The sequence below is a fragment of the Sarcophilus harrisii genome, chromosome 6 (genome assembly GCF_902635505.1).
Source record: "Sarcophilus harrisii chromosome 6, mSarHar1.11, whole genome shotgun sequence".
In the NCBI taxonomy this organism is placed as follows: Eukaryota; Metazoa; Chordata; class Mammalia; order Dasyuromorphia; family Dasyuridae; genus Sarcophilus; species Sarcophilus harrisii.
In genome coordinates this window covers 103,172,435-103,197,878 of record NC_045431.1, presented here as the reverse complement: position 1 = coordinate 103,197,878, position 25,444 = coordinate 103,172,435, and the positions used below count along the sequence as shown (strand labels likewise).

At 35.5% G+C, this 25,444-nt stretch overlaps 1 protein-coding gene, 1 non-coding gene and 1 pseudogene across 3 annotated transcripts in view; all 3 read right to left on the bottom strand.

Annotated features, from left to right (window-relative positions):
- The window catches only part of GALNT7 (polypeptide N-acetylgalactosaminyltransferase 7), a 192,685-nt gene that overhangs the window by 155,322 nt on the left and 11,919 nt on the right, over positions 1-25,444 (bottom strand). The gene's annotated exons all lie outside the window — the stretch shown is intronic.
- LOC116419886 overlaps positions 1-25,444 on the bottom strand; it is a 66,004-nt pseudogene that overhangs the window by 32,352 nt on the left and 8,208 nt on the right.
- Positions 5,725-5,830, bottom strand: LOC111721329. Its single transcript, XR_002770587.1, has one exon. It is a non-coding gene; the product is annotated as a U6 spliceosomal RNA (small nuclear RNA).

Here is a 25,444-nt window from a genome sequence, read left to right as displayed (position 1 = left end):
ACCTCCCCCTCTCCCTGTACTTTATTTCCTCTGCTTCCACTATGGACCCACAACCAAATGGGAATGTTCCTTATTTTACCATCCAGGAAGACCTGATAAGATGATTCAAATAATACAGTTTTCATACACCATGAGCAATTGCTGAAAGCCCAGGAAACTGCAGAGGCAGTCAAGAATACTATCTTAGCTGAGGAGGGAATATAATTTTACAAAAAGGGTGATTGAGTCTATGAAACTGGGCTTTCTTCCCAGACTCTGCAAAGAGAACCTTAATGACAAACAAAAAGGTACTGGATTTCCCACCTATCCTGAGAACCTTGCATTTTCTAGTGTCTTACCATCATTAAGCTTCAACAAGGCACTTCATCTTTACCTTATTCTACTTGCTACTTATACTATAAGGACCAGTTGATGAAGAAATGTGCTTGGTCCTTCAGGTTATTTTGAAATTCTGGAGTTTCTTTAAATCATAGGTGCATAGAATCATATCCCATCAAAACTCTAGGATGAAAAGTGCTTTAAGGATCAAATTTTTTGCACTTAATATTTATTTTTTCCTATTATTAATTAAATTAATTTAATTAAAGTCTTCAATATTCATTTTTGTAAAATTTTGAATTTCAGATTTTTATCCTTCCCTCCCTCCCTTTCCTCTCCCCAACACAGCAAGCAATGCAATATACACTATAAATATACAATCACATTAAACATATTTCCATATTAGCTATGTTGCAAAAGAAGAATCAGAACAAAAGGGAAAAACCACAAGATACAAAAAAAACCCAAATTTTTTAAAAATGAAAACAGTATGCTTTGATCTACATTCAGACTATATAGTTCTTTTTCTGGATGTAGAGAGCATTTTCTATCATAAATCTTTTGGAGATCTTATTGCTTACTATAGTGCTGAGAAGAGCTAAGTCTATCATAGTTGATCATCATACAATCTTGCTGTTACTGTATTTAATTTTCTCCTAGTTGTGCTCACTTTACTCAGCATTAGTTCATGTAAATCTTTCCAGACTTTTCTGAAATCTACCTGCCTCCTTATAGTACAATAGTATTCCATTACATTTATGTGCCACAACTTGTTCAATCATTTTCCAATTAATGGGCATTCCCTCAATTATGGGATTCTTATTATATGTATGACCTTCACTGGTCACCAACCAACCAAATATTCTGAGGATTAACCTTTTTGTTAGTCCCTCTTTAAAAATAGTTCTCTTAAAAGTTTCTCAGGATAGAAACAGGATTGCGATCAACCAGAGACAAGAAGTCTATTTCTAAGCATCCCACGAGTGTTCTATCATCTCAAAAAATCTCCTATACAAAAAAAAAAAAATGAGGACTAGGAAAGACTAATGTGATTTTACTTTTGTTCATAGATAGGTGATTTTAAATTCTTTGGACCAGCTATGAACAATATGGCAGTATAGAAAGACCTGAATTTAGAATCAGAAAACCAAGTTTTGAACATCAAGAAAGCCATACACTACCTATGTGACTGTGTAAGTTATACACATAAAATGAGAAGGCTGTACTGAGATGCTTTTTAAGCTATCTCCTCCCAGCTTTAAATTACTTATCTCAGTAATATGATGAAATCTCAGTAATTTCAATAATTTGTGATGATGAGAGGAGCATGATAACACATATTGTTTTAAAGTTTGTAAAGCACTTACACACATATGCTATAGAAAGAGACAATATCCTTATGTAATGATGATAATAATAATAATAATAATACCTACATAACACTTTAAGGTTTATAAAGCACTTATCTTTTATCTTATATTATTTCATTCAATTCTTGTGAAATAGATACTACTATCCCTCTTTATACAGATGAGGAAAACTAAGACTGAGATTAAGAGACTTGAGTAGGAAGTATTTAAGACAGAATTTGAATGCTGGTCTACCAGTCTACAAGTTAGATAGGTAATCCATGTCAATGAGTTAGTTTCATGAAGCTCATTACTACTTTTCCAAAAAAACTTGAAAAGAAGGGATGTTTTGACAGATGTTGCTCCCTTTCTTCAAAATCATGACTGCAGATTTCCTAAAAGAATTAGTAGGCCTTTCTTCACTGCTTGAAGTCAGTTATTCTCCTATATTCCATTAATACATGAACTATATTTTATTTTTTACTTTAATAAAGGAATCAATTATAACCATATTGGAAAATCTTTTATATCATAATAATATCATAAATACATACATATCACACAGAGCATTTCCTACTAATCTGTGTGAGATCTGAATGAATACCTCCAGCTGAAATAAACCTGACTTTCCTTATCTTTGGATAGAGTTCATGAATTCAAATCCAGCCCCAGACACTAACTAGTTATGTAATCCTAGGCAAGTCACTTAATCCTATTTGCCTCAATTTTCCTATCTATAAAATGAGCTAGAAAAGCAAATGACACTTTCCCAGTATCTTTGCCAGGACCCCAAGTGGGGTCATGAAGAACTGGATACTGATAAAATAACTGAACAAAAACAAAAAAATTTCTTATTTCTGGCTTAAGCAAATTAGTTTCTCTGAATGTCTTTAGGAGGAATAACAGAATTCAGTGTGAGATGAACCAACACTTTATAATATTAAATTCCTTAGCTGGAATGTCTTGGAGTCACAGATTAAATGAAAATCACTCCTCTCCTCCCACTTGGATACAGTTCATTTCTCTGATTCCATTGAAGAAATCTCCCTTCTAATCACTTATCTTCACAATCTAATCACAATCTTCACAATCTAATCATTTATCTTCACAATCTTTCCATCTTTGACTTCTTTTCTTATAGCACAATAATATTCCATTACAATTATATACCCCAGCTTGTTTAGCCATTCCTCAATGAATGGTCATCCCTTCAATTTCTAATTCTTAGCCACTATAAAACGAGCTGCCATAAATATTTCCTTTTTGATATCTTTGGGACATAGATCTAGCAGTGATGTTGCTGAATCAAAGGACTTTTATAGTCCTTTGAGAATAATTCCAAGTTACTCTTCAGAATAGTTGGATAAGTACACAACTCCACCAACAATGCATTAGTTGACTAAGTACTCTGCACTCAAGAAACTGGGGTGGTCTTCAATTGTCCTAAATTTTTATCTGGGGAGTGGGAAGGGCAGGCTTAAAATTCCCTGGACCAAAGAATCTATACAACACAATACCAGAATTAGCCTAGTTTCTCTCTTCCCCCAGATTCTTTGTATGGAGATAGACAGAATCACAAACTGTTCTAGAGTAAAAATCCATCCTTAGGACATCCTATCTTGAGTCATAATTTAAGAGCATGGATTATATTCCCCAATCACCAGGAAACAAGTTAAATTTTGGGGAAAGATATAAAGAAGGTTTTAAAATTGCTTATTATCTGGAAAAATTTCATGTTAGTTCTACTCAGAACTAACAAAGCACTTTATATTTAGGACCTATTAAGTCATAAGATCTTAGATCTAAACTAGAAAGATTTTCATATTCTAACCAATCCCCTTATTTGTACTGAGGATGAAACAGAGGCCTAGAGAATTTAAGTCACTAGTTTAACTTCATAACTAGGATTCACATCCAATAGTCTTTCAATCCAGTGGTCTTTCCACTATACTATATTGGTTCCAGCTGGTCCAAAAAAATTAAATTTAGCTATGAAAACCTGAGCCAAACTTCTTAAGTTTGCAATACACTCCAAGGCTATCTTTGATCTCTAAGCTTCTCCCCCTCCCTAACTCCCCCACAAAATGAAGAAGCTCTTTTTAAAGATTCTATTTGAAAAATCTCAGAAGTCCAGATGCAGATGTTCCTACAGTAGGATATAGTCTGAAGCATGTACTTATTGGAAATTACCTGTAAGGCAAGTATCCAAACTTAGTTCATAGCTTGATATCATCGAAAATTTGTAAACACCATCTTTTCTTTGTACCCGAACATATTGAGTTCCTGAATTTACATTCAAAGCCACAGAATATTTCTGTGAATGTGAAAAATTTGGCAAGAACAATTCCTCACAGCCTTCCAGATATTTGGGGGGAGAAGAGGGGAATTGCAACATGTTGTGCATTAACCCCTAGGCAACTAGACAGCCTTCCTCAGTTGACAAACATAAACATTAGCTGCCCCACCCCCTTCCAGCACTTCAAAACAATCTAAAGCATGTGCAGCATCATATGGGGAAAGCTTATAACATTATTAGCATGTTGCATAAAAGCAGAGCCATATAAATCCCAATTAGTTTGCTCTGCTAGTTTCCTCTATCCCTCCATTAGCTTCTAATGTTCCACCACTGTTTGTAACTTAACCAAGTACAATAAAGGAAAAAGAGCAGAAAGACCAATTTCTTAAACAGGTAAGAAAGCATTTTAATTAGTTATCAGGTTCCAACTACCAACAGAACTTTAAACCCATTTGCAAACGGAAAAGTAGAAATTAACTATTCAAAATCTAATTTGCTTTACCGAATGACTGAGTCCTACAATGATAAGCTGAATGCATAAAATTTTATATTCGTTAAATGCTCATAATAAATGCTGCAAGACGTTATTAGTACCATGACAACAGAAATTAGATGGTTTGTTTGGGGATTTTTTCGGTTTAACAACTTAATGTTGTTACAGATCTTTCTGATAATAAGCTACTCAGAATGCTAGATTCAAACCCTATACACAGGAAGTCTGGAAGGGAAGAACAAATTAGAGATAATTTGTTGTAGTTTTATAGAGAGAGAAACTGAGACCCAAGGATATGAAATTTGCAAAAGTAACACTACTAATAATGGAATATAACCCCACGACCATAGTATCATAGATTTATAACTAGGGCGGGACCTTTGAGATCACCTAGTCTTTATTTCTCATTTTCCAAGACGTAAAAATGAGACCCAGGGAGGGTGACTGGGCTGATTGCCACATAAACCCCAAACATCAGAAATGGGATTTGAACTGACAATCCTCCAATCCCAGAGATGGTCTTCCCACTGTATCATGCTGTGATACTTCCTGGGAACATCTTTTCATAATTTTTCTTTGAGTCCAAAAGATTGCATCTACGCCAAGCCCATTAAGTGGACTTCGATAGTCTGGTATGAACGGGAAAATTCTTCCCCTTGTGGCCAACCTTCTAGGCTTGAGCCTTTCTGAATTTAGCATGACTGGTTCTCAGATCACAGCCCTAATGCTTTCACCAGGGCCATACTCCAAGCTTGGCAGGATTTGCCAGCATTTGTATTCTGTTGGCATGGCCTTTTGGAGCTGGAACACATTATCAGTTGAGACACTTCATTTGGGAGCAACAAAATGCAAAGCATCATCAAGGAAGTTATTAGAGATGAATAGAACACTAGCAAACATACACACAAATGCTGTACAACTACCCTTGACTATTTGATGGTGCACCTCAAAAAAAGATAAACTAAATTATATTGCCCCAACACCATCATTTTACAAATTTAGCCCAAAGGAGAGGAAATACTAGCCCAAAGTAACAGTGGGAAGGGCTTTCTCTGGCCAAAAATATCTTTCTTAACCTACTCAGGTACTTGAAATTTCCATCATTTCCCAATAATTCTACTTAAGGCACTGTTCTTCCATAAGGTTCCTATTAAACAATGAAGTTACCTAGAAGAGGCGAAACTAGTTCATTTGTAATCTATTCCCATAGTGAGCAGGATTCTGAAAGAATGGAACACAAGATGGGCAAGTTTATTTATTTTTTACCTTTAAATGTGGAATGCTTTGCATATTTACATATTATTCTTATTCAGGGGCCATGCTAATCTTTGTGTATCATTTCAATTGGAGTATATGTGCTGCTGAAGTGAGCACAGGACATGTATGTTTAATGGGGGGTGTTTCTCTATCTTTGTGCTGCTACTTGAACCCAAAATTAACTAAGTCAGTCTATCAACAATATTTACTAAGCACCTACCATTTGCCAGATGCTAGGAACATCACCTACTATTCTCATGACAATATGATATTCTCAAAGGTTCATTATAATAAAAGTTTAACAGGATGCCATAGGAAGGGGTCTGAGTTGAAGTTATGCTAATGTTTTAGTCACTTTTGTCCTCATGATACACTCCCCACTACAACTTTAATATAGTAGAGGACCCTTATAAAATGGGAAGGGACACAATTCAAAGAGAGGCAGTCAAAATGACGGGGGAAATGGAGTGATTTTCCAAAGAAGTAGAATTAAAGATTTCATAGTTCTTAATTCAAAATTCAAAAAGTTCTTAATTCAAAAAGAAAAGAGTTTATGATTAAGTATATTGGGCTTCAATTTTTTTCATCTATAAAAACTAGGGGGTTAACATTCCAATAAAAAAAATAAAAGTAGATTCACTGTAAAAGCTCAGAATTTCCAAAATAGGTACCATGCATTCCAGGTCAAATGCAGGTAGTTTTAGGGCCCAAACCCAAAATTTCCACGGTAGGGGTTTAATGACCTATGAAAGGAATCATTCCAAAAGTTCCTGGACACTAAAAATAAACATAATAAACTAAACACACATTGGATATATTTGAGGAGCTTTCTATTAAAAGATGTGACAATCACCAAACACAAATACAAAGGGTCCCTTCTGCTAATTTGGCTTGCAAATGAAAGAAAGTTAAAAACATGCTCTAACCTGTGAACTTCCTCACTATCTGCTCTGACTAACTTGCTGGCAGCACTATCTGACCCCAAGCATCTCCAGGATGAATCATGGCCATCTTCCAAACAAAGACAGATTGCTGTATACTAAATGGAAAACAGTTTGGCCTGCAGCCATATGTTTAATATTTGATCATTGCAGAGGAGGATGGGGATTGAGGGTGGGATGCAGCAGTTAGGAATTTCCTATCATGTTTTAGGACCCAACTAAGAAGACTAAGAAAACCTGAAATGAATATAGTGTTGTAATAAAATAAAACATAGAACCAGGTTAATCTGACACATATTGAATGATATGCATAATCATTATTGTGCTACATGATAATTAGGTGTAAGTAGTAAGCAGTTCAGAGTAAATGACTATAATTACAACTACTTCTATACTGACAAACTAAGTATTTCTGGAATCGTTTAAGCAAAAGGGAGGAGAAAATAGAGAAGAGTCAGAAGAGGCTAAGAGGCTCAGAAGACCCAAAATTCAAAAATGGGGTCTAGAGGAAGAGGAAGAACTGGTTTGGGTGGCAAAGTCCTTAAACCAGATACTCCATGTATTATTGCCTCATATGTGCTTTAAAAAAAAAAAAAGTGAACAAGGTAGAAACTGGATTTCAAGGTTAGTGAAGGGTAGAGGGAGAATTGGTTTAAAACAAAGCTTCTTAAATTGTGGGTTGCCACCCCATATGGGGTCATATAACTAAATGAGGGAGTTGTGAAAAATTTGGCAACAGTAAAAGGTAACAAATATTCTTCCAAGATTTAATTCCTTATGTAAAAATAAACACATACATCCAAATTATTAGTATATAACTTTGTTTTTGTCTCTAATAAATGCTAAAATTATATGTTAAAGAATTGTTTTAAAATAAATTTATTTATGATTTATTATCAGTAAATGTTTGATTTATATACCTATTTTATATACCTGTATACCCAAGATAGTGAAAAAATTCTCAGAGGAGAATTTTTGAGATTAAGGAATGTTTAAAAAGTTCTGGTTTAGAACAACAAAGTCCCTCTTCAGTAAGTCCTACGCTCCCTAGAAGTAGGAAAATCAGGAGGTACCAGTGGTCTTTCTTTGGCAAAAGCAGGGTTTAGATTGGGAAGTGAAAGAATAGATGGGAACCACATTTCCTTTCTAATTCCCTATTCCTCCAAAGCCAGTCTTATGTAAATATTTGGAGTGGGGAATGGGGTAATCTCAGTCTCTGACTTCATCAATGTTAGAAATCTCCATTATTAAAATTCCCTACACTCATTCCACACAGAGACTTGAGAATTGTCAGAAGTCTGTCTGACTTCTGTGTCTGAAGTCACAAAGTCAATAGTTATCAGAGGTTACCTCCCTTTCCCCACCCTTACCTCATTAGATTGAAGCTCTGGGAGGGCAGAAACCATCTTTTTATTTACATTTATATCACCAACTTTAGTTCTGTATACCCTATATACAGAAGGCCCCAATTGACTAACTGAGGTGGTACTAGAATCCAGATCTTCCTAAATCCATCGTCTAGAATACAGTAGTGTCAAATTCAAACAGATCTCTGATGGCTTCAAAATGAGTTAGAAAACCATAAATTAATATGTTCTATATTATATAGTATTTTTATTTATTTTGCTTATTTCCCAATTACATTTTAATCTCGTTGGGGAGAACTGGAAGTATTGGCAAGCACATTTAACAACTGCTCTAGAAAGATTCTCTAAGAATATAAACTCCAGAGGAGACACTGATCCACATGGGTAGGCACCCATGTGTACATACATATACATGTATGTATATATATATATATGTATATGTATGCAGGGATTCTTATTTTCACTTGTGACCGCTTTTTGCCTGAGAAATTTTTATGTGATCTGGGTATATTGGTATATACCTATATATAGGTATACATACCTACTTTTATTTGATTTGACTTGCTTAAATTTGATTATATGAATCATATATTTAATGATAATAAATCATAACATCACAATCCCCATATTCAGTTACAAAACCCCATATTGGGTCACTAACCACATCTTAAGAAGCTGGCTATGTATATCTATGTGTGTACATATATTCATACATATACATAATTCTGGTTCATCAGAAAGCAAAGAATCATATGTACTCTGAAAAGGAGTAGGATATCACTGGTCTAGGTAGAAAGTGGGAACTCCTATGCAGAGGAAGCAAGACCATCTTAGCTTGACTTAAAAAAGGAGGATGCTTTCATTAAAAGGAAAATATTCACTGGGTAGCAGAGAATGGTGTTTATCTCCTAAGGACAAAGCTATTTATTTTCCTTGTTATTATGAAATATCTCAGCTATCATCCTTTGTTCTGCCTCCCTAAAACCTGCGATGGTTTGAAATCTTTTTGCCTTGCTATTTGTGAACACTTTTGGTACTTCAGAGACACAGTGATTTCATTGACCTGTGTAATGGGCTGAGGTTTGAGCTGATGCACTGAGGTCCGAAGTACGTGAGGCTAGATAGTAATTGGGCTATACTCTATTAATATACATGATTGGATAAAGAATGGTCCCTGCCCACTCTCAGTGTAAGTCCTGATGTGTTGTATAGGAAATGCCGATTTTGGTGGGTGGAGGCAGAGAGAGAGACAGGAAGAGAAGCTGGGAGAGATTGGGCCTGGGTTCGAGACTCCGAGCTGCTGGTTGTGTGGCTGCTGGTCCAGCTAGCTTCTTGACTCAGCGGCACACATTGCTATCACCGATTCTCTTCCACCTCCGATCTTTCTTCACTGAGAATAAAGACTGACGATTTTCCCCTAACCTGAATTCCTGTCTCCTGCTGATTTAAAAATACACGATCTTCACAACCTGTGTCCTCTCTCCTCAGCTGCAGGTGGCAAGCATTCTTTGTCTTAGCAGACAGTCTTCATAACTGTTGTGGCCAAATGAATTATCAGCAGGTAGCCAACCGGCTGGTCATGTCCCACTGCCAGCTAGTCCTTGGACGATAGGAACACTGCCTGAGAGAAGTAGGGTCTCTTTCATGTGTGTGTACATACATATGTACATTTAACATGTGTGTGTATATGCTAGTATATACATACAGAGATATCTCTAATGACATCATATGTATATATAGCTATAGGACACACAGCTCTCTTTGTAGAGTGTATCTTTAATATGTGTATATACAAGTATCTATATTCCTGCATTTACACATACAAGTAGCTATGTAGATAGCTATAAAGATACTTGTGTATCTTTGTGTATATATAGCTTGTATGTATAGGTATTTATATAGACAATATGTGTATGTCTAGGTATCTGTATCTATGTATATACAGGTATAGAGATACTTATGGATACACATATTTCTATATATTTATATATATATATATATATATATATATATATATATATACCTCTACACACACAAAAAAATATCTTTATAGGTATCTATATAGATAACAATCAAGATACCCATAAACTTATATCTATACACACATATACAACTATAGGTAAATATCTATGTTTATATATATACTATATTCAAAAGGAAGGAAGGAAGAAAGGAAGGAAGGAGGGAAGGAGAGAGGGAAAAAAGGAATGGAAAGAAGAAAGGGAGGAAGGAAGGAAAGAAGGAAGGAAGGAAGGAAGGAAGGAAGGAAGGAAGGAAGGAAGGAAGGAAGAAGGGAGGAAGAAGGGAGGGAGAGAGGGAAAAAAAGGAAGGGAAGGAAGAAAGAAAGGGAGGAAGAGAATAAATGAGGGAAGAGAGAAAGGAAGAAAGGAAGGAAAGAAGAAGGGAAAAGAAAAGAGAGGGAGGGAAGGAAGGAGAGAAGAAAAGAAGGGAGGGAAGGGAGGAAGATGAGCAAGGTATATAATGAATAAACTTAAAATTATTTCAATATTCCAGAAAGAAGCTAAATGGCACAGTGGATAGCAAACTCCCCAAAGTCATCAAGTTCAAATCTAGTCTCAGACACTTATTAGCTCTGTGAGCATGGACACTCTTGTTTGCCTCAGTTTCTTCAACTGGAAAGTAGGAATAATAACAGCAGCTATCCTGCAGAATTGTTGTGATGTTGAAACAAGATAACATGTATAAAGCACTTAGCACAGGGCCTGATGTGTAGTAGGGCCTCTTCTCCTTCCTTCCCATCCCCATCATGCATTCCAGATTTTGTGTGTGTCTATGTATATAAATGTCAGTGAATTTGTATGTATACATGAATGCACGGTTATACTGTGTGTATACGTCCCAGGGGCATGTATGGTAACAAACTTTATAATGCAATAGCAGGCTCTCTGTTCTGTATTCCACTCACTCATCGAGGACGGAGGAGCCCAATTTGGATCAGTACTGAGCAAGAATACGAGCAACTGCTGTCTTTGGTAGAGAGAGAAGGTCTTTAAGCAAAAGAGGCTTGCTGCTGAATATGACACAAAACCTGGCATCTTCCTTCACCTGGGCCTGGTAACAAAATGATGCTCCTTCCGGATCATGCTGAGGGGCTAATGAAAGCTACAATGCTGCATACACACACACACACACAAAGGCAACTTAAACTGTTTCTTCTGACACTGCATTACCATTTCTGGTAATACCTGAAACTAGACCCTTCCTCCCCACCCCCAGAGCATAAGGAATAAAGCTATTAATTTTTTTAAGTCAACCAACCCTTCAGGGAGATAAATAGCACTTCCTCCTTCCCCAAAATGAATGAGTAAAGGCATAAAGAATTCTTTCTCTGTCAATACCCAGTGCTAAGCATCGGAGATAGAAAAATAAGACTCCATTCTCTCAGGAGCTGGGGCAGATAATGCCTATGGAAAGTTTCAGCTGCAAGTCAGAAAGGTCTCATGGACCTTAGGATATAGAGGCAAAATAAATGTAATATCTCTCATTTAATGTCATTTTGATGGATAAAAATCAGTTTCCAACAGTGAATCACAGGACAAGCTATCCTCTCCAGAATAAATTGATCACTTCTAATCTCAACCCTAATCCCTGGATACCATCTCCCTTAACCTCCTCTATCTATCCTCAGATTAGAGAGCTGAAGGGTGGAGTCAAATTCCTCCCAAAGTTTTCCTTCACAAAGGCAGAAGACTAGTTTCAGTTATTAAAGTGTATGTCTGAGGGGTTGACAGGGAAGGAAGGGGGGTTCCTTCCTTCTTGACACCTAAACCTGCACCAATTGATTAAAGAAATGTTTTTTAAACAGTTAACTATGAGTCACTGATTACAGACCAAAGGGTTGGCCAGACAACTTAGTAGAGCTTGTCTGCTAATGGTAAAATATGTGATTTTGAATTTCATAGTTCAAACTGTCAAGAAGAAAATTAAGTATTATCAAAAACTTGTTAAGTAATTTGTAAAAAAAAAAAAAAAATATATATATATATGTAAATATATATATATATATATATATATATATACATATATATAAAACCAATACTTTAGTTCTTCAGGACTAGAACAAATATTCGACCCTGCAACTGATTAATTTGTTTGCCAATTTTGTAAAATGACAATATTGCTCCACTAAAAAAAAAAAAAAAAAAAGAAAGGAAGGAAGAAGAGGAAGGAAGGAAGGAAGGAAGGAAGGAAGGAATGAAAAAAGGAAGGAAGAAATGAATGAATGAATGAAGGAACAATGGAAGGAAAGAAGGAAGGAGGGAAGGAAGGAGAAAGGAAGGAAAGAAGGAAGGAGGAAGGAAGGAAGGAAGGAGGAAGGAAGGAAGGAAGGAAGGAAGGAAGGAAGGAAGGAAGGAAGGAAGGAAGGAAGGAAGGAAGGAAGAAAGGAAGGAAGGAAGGAAGGAAGGAAGGAAGAAAGGAAGAAAGGAAGAAAGGAAGAAAGGAAGAAAGGAAGAAAGGAAGAAAGGAAGAAAGGAAGAAAGAAAGAAAGAAAGAAAGAAAGAAAGAAAGAAAGAAAGAAAGAAAGAAAGAAAGAAAGAAAGAGAGAGAGAGAGAAAGAAAGAAAGAAAGAAAAAAGAAAGAAAGAAAGAAAGAAAGAAAGAAGATGTATGGGGAGAGATTTGTGAAAACACATAAAAGATAGAATGTAAAAAGCATCTCAGCTCTACTACTTCCTATCTTACCCTAAACAAGTCTCTTTAACACCTCTCTATATACTTTAGTTATTTCCTCTGTAAAATGAGGGAATGTTATTAGTTGACCTCTAAGACCCCGCTCAGCTCAATTTAGGTCACTAATATGGAAGTAAAGGTCAAACCTAAACTAACACACTAAATTTCAGAAGGAAAAGTTCACTTGAAGCTACTGGGAGCCCTTAAGGTTTCAAAGGAGGAGAAAACCCTTGAGTTGGATTTAACCATGTCACATTTCCTGATTCAAACTCCAGTGGCTTCCATTTTGTTCTTGGTATTTAAAGCACTTAATAAAAAAGCACTTTCCTACCTTTCTTAATTTTTTACATTTTATTCTTCTCTATACACTCCAGGCAATCCAACCAATGCAGGCAGGCTATTCCTTCTACATCATACTCCATCTTTTCTCTCCATACATTTACACAGACTGCCCCTCACATATATCATACTGTTCTCCCTTTCCTCTAAGACATCCTTAGCTTACTTAAAAACTCAACTCAATTCTCTCTGATTTTTGTAGAATATCTTTCTTCATCCTCCCAGCTACTAGAATGTTCCCAATTAAGAAAATCTCCCATCTTTTCCATATAATAATAATAAATGGATAGATAGCATTTATATAGTGCTTTAAGGTTTGAAAAAACATTTTATAAATATTATCTTATATAAATATATGTATATATATCACATAAATATATAACATATATATATAATTGGAACATGCAGTGTTCCAAAAGTCTTAGCATCATATTAAGCTAAAATAGTAATTTATACATATGTGTATGCAACAAATTAAACTAATTAACTCCAATAAGACTTTTGAAACATTCTATATATGATCTTCCCCATTAGGATGTTAAGTTCCTTAAGGTGAGATGGTATTTTTTGCCTTTTTTATTCATCCCTAGCACAGTGCCAGGCACATAAGGAAACATGACTGATTAATTAATTTCAGATGAAGGACAAGAGGAGAAGAGAGAGCCTGTGTGACTGGAGATGTGCCAGCATGCCCCAAGTAACAAACAGAGTGGGCAGATGGATTAGCATGGAGTAGCTGAGTAGCATGGCTTTTCTTGAACAGAGGCTATGTTAAAAACTCAAGAGAGATAAGTCTGAAAAGGAAGTCTGAAGCCAGGATGTGGGGGGCCTTAAATGCCAGGGTCAATTTATATAGTTTTTTGAGAAGAAAAGTGACTAAACTCATTAACTAACTTCTTGGCAGAGAGATCTACCAGCTCACTAAGGAGAGAAGCTCAATAAACTCAAATATTTTAAAGCAGAAATCACACTCTGAGATCTGTGATGGCTAAAGGTTGAGGTGGAAAGTTCAAGGTGGAAACAACTCCTTCAGAGCAGAGTCTCTCTTCCAATTAGAAAATTTCTGACTTCTGACTCAAGATTAGGTACTTTCTGCATGATTGCCTATGTATCAATTGAACTAGGAAAATTGCTGTCTCCTTAAAGACAGGCAAAGAATAAATCTGCAAAACATATTTCTAAACCAAATTGCAAAAAGCTTGCAGCTCCCTATATGCACATTTGTTTTTATCTTGTCAGTATTTTGCCCATTTCTTGCACCATTTCAGAGCTGGAATGACACTATCATCAAGAACATCCTGTTTTTACATGTCCTGGAAAATATAGAATGCTGAGAAAGAATGAAAAACCATTGAAGTCAAGAGATTCAAAGCCCAACCATCTGAAACTTATTATCTGTGGGACCTTGGGCAATACAGAGTTCAAATCTGGATGCAGAAACTTCCAAGCTGTGAGAGACCCTGGGCAAGTCAATCTCCTCATCTACAAAATTAGCTGGAAAAGGAAATGGCAAACTACCCCAATATCTTTACCAAGAAAACCCCAAATAGGGTCATAAAGAGACAGTGAAAATGACTGAACAAAAAATTTTTTTAGTAATAAACTTGCAAGCTATACATCATAAAGCCGTAGCTGTGCTTAGAAGTTTCCTAAATCCTGGACCAGTGTCCTATCCACAGCATCACAATGGATACTTCTGTAATTAGAAAAATAGAGACATATAACTGTCCACATCTTTTAAAAAATCAGTCTGCTCTTGACTCAAATAGTTGGTAATAGATAATATAAAATAAAATAAAAATCAAGCATAAGTTCCTAAGGAAGAATGTTAATATACTTAACTACTTTTAAAAATCCCATTTAAATTTTTAAAAAATTCTAAAATCTAAATAAAATGCTAATTTTCCAGCTTGGCTGTCTGTTATTGGGAAGAGAGAAGGGGCTCATCTGTGGAGTGGCAGAGAACAGAATCAGATGAGTCAGAAATCTGAGTTAGTCTGAGAGAAAGCTAGAGGCAAAAACCAAAACAAATAACCAACCAAACAAAAAAACCCATAATGAAGAATGGAGTGTTCATGCAAGAGCTGTTACAGAAGTCCAGAAGAAAAAGGGAACTAGGTCAAAAATATAAATCCAAGAGACAGGATATGTGGTCCATCTGGAGGAGGATGGAAATAATGTCAAAGACTCTCTAAGAAACTGCTGAGTTTAGTTAACTTAGAAGCCCCCAGATTAACCAGCTAAAAAATAAAAAGTCCAGAGTTGGCCCTTTCTCTCTGATTTTGGTGACTTACACTTGGACAAATAAATCCTTCTTCATTCTCCTGAATGGCAATGATGTTAGGCCCTGGGAAGACACCAACCAAAAATTTGAACTTAAATTGAGTGAGAAATGTACTTGCCCAGATATCTAAAGACCTGTCATCCAATCTTGGATTAATCAATTTATTAATACTGTGACTTTAGAACAGTAATTTCCTCTTCTGTAAAATGAGAGGCCTGGATAAAGCACTGGACCTATAGTCGGGAATACCTAAATACAAATCCAATTTCAGGCATTTACTAGCTTGTGTGCCCCTGGGCAAGGCACATAACCTCTAAGAGTCTGTTTTCTTATCTGAAAAATGGAGATAATAGCACTTGTCTTCTAGGGCTATTGTAAAGATCAAATGAGAAAATGTGTAAGCATTTAGCACATAGCACTATGCCTGGCACATAGTAGATGCTATATAAATGCTATTATTATTATTAATACCTTCCTCCCCAGGATTGTTGTAAAGAGTTAATGAAATAATATTTTAAAAGGACTCTGCAAACCTTAAAGCACTATATAAATACTAATTATTATGACCAATTATTATCTAAAAGATTTCTTAAAGTTTTACTTATTCCAGGATTCTAAGATTCCTTCCTTTCTGAATGATACCTACTTCTCTTCTCCCAGTTAAACACACACAAACTCCTATATTCCTCTTACACATCCATAATTAACATCAACTAATTTGCCCTAGGAAAACTTAGATTCATTACCATGGACTGAGACAGATTTGTAGAGGTTCTATCTTCAAACTTCCCATTATGCACAAATTCCCATTAAGATAAAATAGTTAAATTTTCAAAAATTCATGGATCATTTGAACTTAACAGGTTTGTGATCTAATCGGAGAAAACAATATTAAATTCTAAAAAAATCTTAGCAACTCTGATTAATATAAGAACCAACCACAGTTTCAGAGAACTCATGATGAAACATGTTATTCATCGCCAGAGAGAGAGACAAATGCTCTGGATACAAACTGAAGTATGTATGCATGTATGCATATATGTTCATATATGTATTATGCATTCGTATGCAGCTCCTCTTCCAAAGCCCATTGGTCTAGGACTCTCTTCATTGAGGGGATGAATGCCCTGGCAAGACATTCATCTCCACCAATAAGCAAAGTCCCAAACCAGTAGGCTTTTTTTTTGTCTCTGTCTCTCACACATATAATATACATTCTGATTGGCTAAAGTGGGAAATCTGTTTTGTTGGACTCTACCTATTTATAACAGATTTTTCTAATTTTCTGAATGGGGAGAGGTCAGGGAAGGGGAGATGGGGAGGGAAAAAAATTTGGAATTAAAAATAAAATAGAACTGAATTAAAAATGAATTAAATAAAAATAAATATAAAATTGAATTTTTAAAAAGACAATGCTAACTGGTTACACTTGAGCTAATAGAGAAGCTGGAATGTGTTAAGAATGTGTGAGGAGATAGACAGCCGAGAGCTTTTCAGTCATACAGACTTGTACTTGTTCATGGTAACCACCCCCACGATACAGAGATTTATATTTAGTGTTCATAAGCTGAAGAGCTCTGTTGTCTTTCCTAAATAAAGATCATTTCCATTTTAATTCATTATATTGCTCAAGACAGGAAGCTTTTAAGTGGCTTATATTTTAAAAATCATCATTAGTGATTTTCTCATGCTAGGAAATAACTCTACACTTTATATCTCTAATATGAAGAATTGGGGAGTCAGACAGGTCACACAGGCACTAAGTAGCCTCACTCAAACCCTAATTAAAATTCCAATATCCATGTCTACCCCATCACCCTACCTCTTTGGGAAATTCCCTAACGGAAGAAAGACATCACTAGCTTTTTATAAAAAAAAATTTTTTATATTGAATCCTTCTCTTTGAAGTTCAAGAATCTCAATTTCCCACCTGGTGGTAAATTAGGTACTTCTGAAGACAGGAACTCTTTTCAGGAGTCTGGGGTACAATTTTGTGAAGCATTGGAGTGAGAGTGTGTCCAGCTTGCTTGGGTCAGTCTTATCCAAAGATGATTATACTGATCAAAGGCAGATTAGCTTACACTAAATCAAATTAGCTGGGGTTTGGGGATTGTTGGGTTTTTTAATATATCAGCCAACTCTAAATTAATTTTTAAATTTGGACATAATATCCTTATCCTAAATCAGAGAGGACAACATAAGTCATGGAATTCTGAGAGAAAAAAGAAGTTTTCAGTCATTAAAAGATATTAGAAACCTAACCATATATGGATAGATTTTAGATTTTAGATTTCTCCTTTTTATTATTGTTTTTTAAATGATTCATAGAATCATTTAAAGTTCTGGAAATTTAGGCAACTGGGTTGGTCTACTGAGTTGAAATAAAAACACAATAATTATAACTGATATTTACATAGCACTTTAAAGCATACAAACAATTTACATTAATAGTACATTACCTCCATCTGAGCCTCATAACAACTCTTTGAGGTGAGATGGGTTCTGTTTTGATTAGATCTGTGATTTTACCAGCATTAGGAGCTCCCATTGGGGGACTTCTTCTACCAATGTAGATGGGCAATGATTAAGAAGTACAGTGACCTGCCACGGATGATGTATCTTTACATGTTTCTCCCACAGGACTTGAACCCACCAGATCTTCCTAATTCCAAAAATCCTAAATCCAAAAGCTATTTTCTGAACACACTACTGTGACTCTTACTCAATAAATTCAATTATTACAAGTACGGTTGATCCCCTCTTATGAATGACAGAAACCGAAGTTCGGAATGAGTGTTACTTTCCCATGATCACCACATACTGGGCTAAATAGGTGTCAGAGGCCAAATTTGAGCCCATAGTAAATTCTGGTGAGACAGAAATGAAAGATGGCATAATTCCCTAATATCAAGGAGTCTATCATCTAGAAAACTAAATATGAAATTAGGAGTCACGGACTTGACACCAGCTATATAAAATCTCTCTAGACTCAAGTTTATTCATCTGCAAAAGGGAGATTATGCTTTTATGACCTTACCTCATAGGGTCATTTTAAGGAAAACATTGAAGTACTCTATAAATAGACGCTTATAACCATGACTTAGCTAGGCAGTAAGAGTTTTCTTCAAACATCTGCAGGGGAATACATTTGTCCCGGGCTGCCCCAGAAGCTGTGTGAAACTCCCAGAAAGGCATATTTCTGTTCAACAGGAGAAAGCTACAGTGGAAAATTTCCCCAATGATCCCTGGTCTTCAATTCCCCTTCACAGAAGTGATCTTTCCATCTTCTGAACATCCAGATCCTTTTATTTATAAATGTCCTGTGTCACTTATCACACTCTCCCTTTTATTATCACACTTCTAAACATATTTTATTTCCTCAAACAGATTGTTTGTTCCTCTCTGTACCTGCCCAAGCATATGGCACAGTGCCTTGGACATTGCCCGCTGAGTATCTCACTTGCATCCTAAACAACATATAGAACTCATTATTTTTCTTCCCAAACTCACTGCTCTTATGAACTTTCGTATTTCTGTCAAGGGCACCATTATCTTTCCATTTGCCCAGGTTTACAATCAAATTCCATCCTTGATATGTGAAAACTCAATATGTGAGTGTAAGACTCACATGTTCAAGTGATTGTGAAGGTCTTTACAACATTTCTTTTATCTGCTCTCTTCTCTATACATAGCCATAGCTTCATGTCATCTCCTCCCTGGACAATTCCAGCAGTCTCCTAATTAATATCTCTGACACAAGTTTCTCCCTTCTTTATTCTATCATCCTCAGAGCTGCCAAATGGTTTGCCTAATCAACCATTTTGACCAGTCTCTTGCTCTTTAATCTCCAATAGCTTCCTATTACCTCTAGGATCAAAATTAATTCTTCTACTTGATTCTGAAAACCATTCACATCCTGGCTCTAACCTACCTTTCCAGGCTGATTACTCTTTATGAATTCTATGGTGTAGCCATACTGGCTTTGTTCATCTAGAAGTTATTTTTCCCCTAACTAGAATACTCTCCCTCTCCCTGGCCCTTAGGATTTTTTGTTTCCTTCAAATGTTGTTACAAATACACTCTTCTACACTAGCCCTTTCACAATGCCTCGTCTTGCATTTTAAAAAACAACCTAGACTTATTTATATTTTTGTGCATGTGCTGTCTCTCCCATAGAAACTGCCCCCCCCCATTTCCTTTTTTGCCTTTGTTCCTCCCATGCTTGGCACCTAACAGAGTAGGTACTTAATCAATGAATATTGATTGAATATTTTCTCAGCCTTAACTATTAAGGTTGAATTTATAAGAAAGAGTATTTTAATACTTGAAGCTATCATAGCAAAATAGAGTAGGCATTTGGGATGGGGGGTGCAATGGAAAGTGACTTCCCTGCAAATGGAAATGGTCAAGCAGAGGCTGAATGTCTATCTTGTGGAAAATGTTTCTGAAAATAATAGAAACAGAACTACAGAAATCCCTAAATATATTCCAAACTTAAAAGTCTGTTAATTAAACAAAAACACCCAATACTATAGGAATCTGAAGACAGATTACTTGAGTTGAAACTTAAAAATTACTTAATCTGTACCTGAATTTCTTTCTTTTGTAAAATGGTTATACTATTTGGTCAGTCTACTTCATAGACTAGTAAGCATTCTGTTTCATACTAATTGAGCTTAAGATAGAGGTTTTTAGTCTGGGGACCATGACCTTACTTGTGTATGTAATTTGTGTATTTCAATATAATTTTAGTGTTTTCGTATATTTCAATATAATTGGTTTCTTATTTTATTTTACACCTTTAAAACATTATGCATAATCTATATCAAATTGCCTGCCTTTTCAAGGAGACAGGAAAAAGGATGATAATATGAAACAAAAAAGAAATTTTAATCAATTATTAAAATTTTTGTTTACATGTAATTGAGAGAAATACAAAATATTTAAAACAAAAGTCCATGACACAAAAATGATTAAGAACCCCTGTTCTAAATATTATATTTCTGCTTGCTACTCAACCTTTTTATGATTTAAAATGGTTTTAAGACTTGTATTTTTGCTTATGTTTTTTTCTTTTTTTCTCCCAAATGCCTGGTTGGTGGTGGTATGGGTCAGAGGAAGAGGTTATATTAGGATTAGATAACTGGGTCAGAACCAACAAAGAATAATTATTTATTGGCACTCTTTAATAAAAAAAGAAATAAGGTTCTCTTTTCTGTGTAGGCCCATCACAAGCACAGCTTAGGAAAATAGTAAAACAAAAAGGTAGCTGAAGAGCTTCAATTATCTTTCATTAGCAAAGGTGGCTATATTCAGAAAATGCAACTCCTCCAGGTAGCTCCCTTAGAAAATTGTGCAGTAAGTGAGGCTTATGATTTGGAGGCAACGTGCTATTTTCCAGGCTTGGTTTCCAACCATCAACACGTACTATAATACAATCTTAAAACAAAAATAAAATCCTCGATGGAAGCCATTTTATACTGAGCACCCACTGGGAATGATTACAATATCAAACCCCACAATCGATCAGGAAAAAGAGGACAGGGTCTCAGAGGAAAGGGAAATGAACTCTGTCTCAAAAAAAAAAAAAAAATCCAAAAGGAATTTAGATCACCTTTAAATTAATGGAAGATTAGATTCTAGTTTTCACTTAGAAAACAAATCTAAGCATACTGTGCCCCTTAGAACATCTGGCCTAGCTCCTTAGTCCACAGTGTTTATCATTTTCCATAATAAAAGGAGGACCTCTGTAGGGCTTATTTTCAATAGCTTCCCGAGAGCTATTATTTCAGCATTTTATCAGAGTTGTACACCAGCAGGAAGTGCTCACTTCACAGGACAGGCTTCCTCTCCCTAGGACGGCCCTGCATTCGTCTATCCAAACTGGGATAAGCTTGGGAGCAGCCTGCTATGCAAGGGCTTCTGGTTTTGTTCTGGGGTTGCTTTGGGGGGGTTGTTTGTTTTGTAAGACGTGGCAAAGCTTTCCACATTTACTTTGCTTCTCTGCTGTTATGAGTTAAGTGAGAAGAGGTCAAACAGGACAGCTGCCCTGTATGAAACAACACTAGGCCCTGTACAAAGCTATTTCTCAGAGCTTATCATTCATTGGTGGGGCCTCCGACTGCTCAAATAACGGTGTCTGGCAGGAATCCTGCAGCAGCTCTCGGAAAGTAAAAGGAAGCCAGGTTAATTGAAACCTTCCTCGAATGGTCAAACAATCCACATGAAAAAACAACCCTGAACATCATCTCTCAGCATGCACTTATTTCACCCCACTTTTGGGGTAGCATCAGCACATTTTTCCACTTGTAACTGCAACCCTTAGAACCGAAATGCTTTTCAACTTAATTATAACTGGAGTTAGAAAACTATTCGTTTATCCATTCATCTATCCACATACATAGGTATACAGGGAGAGTCTGTGCTAGCCACATATGGCCTGCACAAATTTATATTCTAAGTTTTCAAGTCAAGTTATGCACATTCTAAGAAATACTTGTTTCAGTTGGACATCCCCGCCCTCCCATGAAAAATAACTTTTAAAAGTCAAGTTCACAAAATTTGATAACAAAAAAAAAAATCACTTATAATATGTACATAAGAAAACTTTCAAATTAAGTCATATACATTCTAAGAAATATTTGTTTCAGTTGGCCATCCCGATCCTCCCATGAAAAATAACTTTTAAAAGTCAAGTTCACAGTATTTGATAAAAAAAAAAAAATCACTTATATGTACATAAGAAAACTTTCAAATAAGTCATATACATTCTAAGAAATACTTGTTTCATTTGGACATTCCACCCTCCCAAGACAAGTAACTTTTTTTTAAAAAGTCAAGTTCGCAGGATTTGTTACCAAAAAAATTTACTTATAATATATGTACATAAGAAAACTTTCAAATCAAATCATATACATTCTAAGAAATACTTGTTTCAGTTTGAAATCCCCACATTTTCATAAAAAAAATAAAATAAAAAAAAGAAGGTCAAGTTCACGGCACTTAATACCAAAAATAAATAAATAAATAAAGTAGTATATGTACGTAAGAAAATGGGGGGGGGGGAATTAAACCATTTTAATAAAAAATGAATTTTAGTAATCTTAATAAATCCAATCATTTAAACAAAAAGTTAATATAACTCATTAATATAACATTTTAATTTTTATTTTGGCTACTGATAATAAATAATATTTTCCCAGAAATTTTTGTCAAATAATGAGTTCTTACCCCAGAAGCTGGGGTCTAGATTATTACAGTCATTGATTTATGAACCTAACCTTTCTTAGCCAGTACCAAATGGTTTTGATGGCTGCTGCTTTATAGTTTTAGGTCTGGTACAGCTAGGCCACCTTCCTTTGCATTCTTTTTTCAAATAATAATATTTATATAATGCTGCAAGGCTTTCAAAACATCTTATAATTATTATCATTTGATCCATACACCCTGAGAGGCAGGTGCTATTATTAGTCTTGTTTTACAGATGAGGTAACAGAGACAAGAGTTAAGTATCTTGTCAGGGTCCCTCAGCTAATAAGTATCTCAGGTTGATTTGAACTCATGTCTTCATACTATTACTATATTAAGTCCAGGGTACATTACCTGCTTGTAAAACAGAGGTTCTTAACATTTTTGGACTCCTCAGAATTATGTTTTTACCTACACTCACAACTGAAGGAAATGTTAACTTTCAGTTACTGATAAGTGAAAATAAAAATACATTTTTTTCCATCTAAGTTCATAGACTCCCTGAAATCCACACACAGATTCCTCATGGGTCGATTAAAATAAAAGATTAAGAATCTCTAACTCATTTAAAAAAAAAAAAAAACTAAAAAAAACATGGACGCAGTCCCCACCCATCACCATAAATTATGCTGTTAGGTTTCCAAAATTGAAGAAATTTTAGAATAATACTTAGAATATTACAAATGGACTGGGGAAACTACTGCAAGAATCTAACTTATTTCATAATGAATCACAAGACAGACACAATCCCCAGCAAAGTTCTTTTAACACGTTAGGGATAAAAGTTACTTCTTTTGGCAGGGAGTGGGGAGAGAGCTGAAATTGGAGTCTGAAAACCTGGAACTCTCTGCCATGTATTGGGTGACTCGGAGCAATCACTTTCCCTCTTTCAGCCTCAGTTTCTCTATTTCAAAGCAGGGTACCCTCAAATCAGGGTAATTCTATTTGTATGAACTGCCTATGGTCAAGGAAGTATGGGGAGTGTCTAATTAGACAGAACATATGTAACAGCCAAGTGTGACCTAAATTAGAGTCATTATCAGTTTTTACCAAGGTGATGAATAGGGACATGGGTCTTACATTCATTTCTTCCACTACTTCTGTTAAAATCAGCATTTAAAAGGCCACGGTTTGGGACCTTCCGACCTTGTCAGTCTTCTCTTAAGTTCGAAAACTAAACAATCTACTCCAGCAGAAAAATATGCAAGTGTAAAGCAATGAGATTTTCAGCATTTCCATTCCATTACTCTAAAAACCATTTTGTAGTCATTTATTCTGTACCATAATTGAGAGAGTGGAACGATGGTATCATAGCTTATTTGCCAAAAATCTAATGGATTTTTTATTCATTTTAAATCACCCTGGCAAGAGTTAGGAGAGACCTGAAGAGGGTTATTGTTGTGTTCTGCTATTTTTTTTTAATGCTCTCTTTCAAAAGAGATTGAAAGCCATGACATAGATTGTAGAGGTAGCAAATGCTACAAAGCATATGGCCTATGCTACCGCAGAGACCGAAAGCACAGTTCTGCAGGGGTTATTTAATTTTGAAAAATTGTACTTATTCAGACCTCCTAATGGGTTCTTCTTGTGTGCCTGAATTCTAGGCAATAGTGCAAAACTTTGAGAAGCTAGAAGCTAACTGCCCTTGAAAACATAATCAAAATTGTTTCCCAATGGGCCAAAAGTCTTGAAAAAGAAAGTTATTTAATCTGGTCAAGAGACCACAAAATTCATTCTGTATAAATTAGGTCATTGTCTGCAAAGATATATTTTCACCATTTTAATCCCAAAGTTCCACTGATTTTTTTTTTAATGTATAAGCAGTGTGTTTCCATCTATTATATATATATATATTTTTTTAATTTATTTATTTTTTTTTTTTTTGCTGAGGCAATTGGCATTAAGTGACTTGCCCAGGGTCACACAGCTAAAAAGTATTAAGTGTCTGAGATCAGATTTGAACTCAGGTCCTCCTGACTTCAGGGCTGGTGCTCTATCCACTGTGCCACCTAGATGCCCCTACAAAAATACTCTGTAAGAGTTTAAGTAAAGGGTTTTCTTTATATAATTCTCTATAAAATGCGAAATCTCAAGGACAAGCAAAGTACTACTCCCCCTTTTTACCCAAACTATTTTCTTTTCCCATTTTTCATGTCCAGACAAAATATTTATATTATAAGAGGAATAACTTCCAATCTTCACTTATGCCTATTTATTTATTATGGTTTACTAAAGCAGGCCAATATTCTGGGGCAATGGTAAAGATTTGGTTCAAAATGTTATTTTTATAATCAATCGAACATAGGTATTAAAATAAGGAATACTGGGGTGATGCAATAGGTAGAGCACTAGGTCTGAAGTCAGATTTGAGTTCAAATCCAATCTTAATTTCTCATCTGTAAAATGGGGACATATCGAGGAAGGAAATGGCAAACACACCAGTATCTTTACTAAGAAAATCCCAAATGGGATTATGAAATCAAGTCAGACAAAAATGAATAAAGACAATTCATTCTTAAAGTCATACCACCCATTTACCAGGAACGTCAAACTGATGGGTCCCCCTTAATCCCCACCATTTTTATCTTGCTACATTCACGTTTTCCTAAAAAGATTTATGTCAAGAACCCTTTTGCACAGCTGAATTCTTGATGCAAGGAAATATTCCAAGAAGTAATTAGGCCTGTGCCCATTTGTAAGAGCTCCTCATACCTTGCTCACATCAAAGAGAACATCTGCTTGTGAAACAAGAAAACTCTATGGGATTTTATTCTAGAACAAGTGTTTTCTACAAGACAACTTGAAGTCAGGAGAGGGATAGCCTAAGAAGGCTATTTCAAAAACATCCATGCTGACAGACC